Consider the following 2001-nt stretch of genomic DNA (forward strand, 5'->3'; position numbering starts at 1 on the left):
GAATAAGTATTCTGTGAAATATAGCCTAAGAGACCCACACGGTGCACACACTGTCACCTTTACACACGTGGGACAAGGAGTCTGCGGAGATCACATAAGTAAAACCCACTTGACTAGCATAATGACATCTAGATTACAAGCATCATCATATGAATCTCAATCATGTAAGGCAGCTCATGAGATTATTGTATTGAAGTACATAGGAGAGAGATGAACCACATAGCTACAGGTACAGCCCCGAGCCTCGATGGAGAACTACTCCCTCCTCATGGGAGACAGCAGCGTTGATGGAGATGGTGGTGGTGTCGATGGAGAAGCCTTCCGGGGGCACTTCCCCGTCCCGGCGGCGTGCCGGAACAGAGACTCCTGTCCCCCAGATCTTGGCTTCGCGATGGCGGCGGCTCTGGATGGTTTCTCATACCGTGGCTTTTCCGTATCGTGGTTTTAGGTCGAGGACCCTTAAATAGGCGAAGAGGCGGAGTCGGAGGGTCGAAGAGGCGGCGAGGAGATAGGGGGGCGCGGGCCAGCCCTAGGCCGCGCCGGCCACCCACCTGGTGGGCCTGTGGCCTCCCTCTGGCGACTCTCGGGTGTTCTGGAAACTTCGTGGAAAAATAGGATGCTGGGCGTTGATTCCGTCCGATTCCGAGAATATTTCCTTACTAGGATTTCTGAAACCAAAAACAGCAGAAAACAGCAACTGGCCCTTCGGCATCTCGTCAATAGGTTAGTTCCGAAAAATGCATAAATATGACATAAAGTGTGCATAAAACATGTAGATATCATCAATAATGTGGCATGGAACATAAGAAATTATCGATACGTCGGAGACGTATCAGGTAGCACTCAAGCAATTTACTTTGGAATGGCGGAGAAATACCATGTAGTAGGTAGGTATGGTGGACACAAATGGCATAGTAGTTGGCTCAAGGATTTTGGATGCACGAGAAGTATTCCCTCTCGATACAAGGCTTAGGCTAGCAAGGCTATTTGAAACAAACACAAGGATGAAGCGGTGCAGCAAAACTCACATAAAAGACATATTGTAAACATTATAAGACTCTACACCGTCTTCCTTGTTGTTCAAACTCTTTACTAGAAATTATCTAGACCTTAGAGAGACCAATTATGCAAACCAAATTTTAGCAAGCTCTATGTATTTTTTCATTAATAGGTGCAAAGTATATGATGCAAGAGCTTAAACATGAGCACAACAATTGCCAAGTATCACATTATCCAAGACATTTTACCAATTACTACATGTAGCATTTTCTGTCTCCAACCATATAACAATTTAACGAAGAAGAAACTTTCGCCATGAATATTATGAGTAAAGCCTAAGGACATATTTGTCCATATGCAACAGCGGAGCGTGTCTCTTTCCCACACAATGAATGCTAGGATCCATTTTATTCAAACAAAACAAAAACAAAAACAAACCGACGCTCCAAGCAAAGTACATAAGATGTGATGGAATAAAAATATAGTTTCACTAGAGGAATCTGATAATGTTGTCGATGAAGAAGGAGATGCCTTGGGCATCCCCAAGCTTAGACGCTTGAGTCTTCTTGAAATATGCAGGGGTGAACCACCGGGGCATCCCCAAGCTTAGAGCTTTCACTCTCCTTGATCATATTGTATCATCTCCCTCTCTTGATCCTTGAAAACTTCCTCCACACCAAACTCAAAACAATTCATTAGAGGGTTAGTGCACAATTAAAATTCACATGTTCAGAGGTGACATAATCATTCTTAACACTTCTGGACATTGCACAAAGCTACTGAAAGTTAATGGAATCTAAAAATCCATCAAGCATAGCAAAACAGGCAATGCGAAATAAAAGGCAGAATCTGTCAAAACAGAACAGTTCGTAAAGACGAATTTTATTGAGGCACCAGACTTGCTCAAATGAAAATGCTCAAATTGAATCAAAGTTACTTACATGTCTGAGGATCACTCACGTAAATTGGCATAATTTTCCGAGTTACCTACAGAGAATTAGG

The sequence above is a fragment of the Lolium perenne genome, chromosome 1 (assembly GCF_019359855.2).
Source record: "Lolium perenne isolate Kyuss_39 chromosome 1, Kyuss_2.0, whole genome shotgun sequence".
NCBI classification, from domain to species: domain Eukaryota; kingdom Viridiplantae; phylum Streptophyta; class Magnoliopsida; order Poales; family Poaceae; genus Lolium; species Lolium perenne.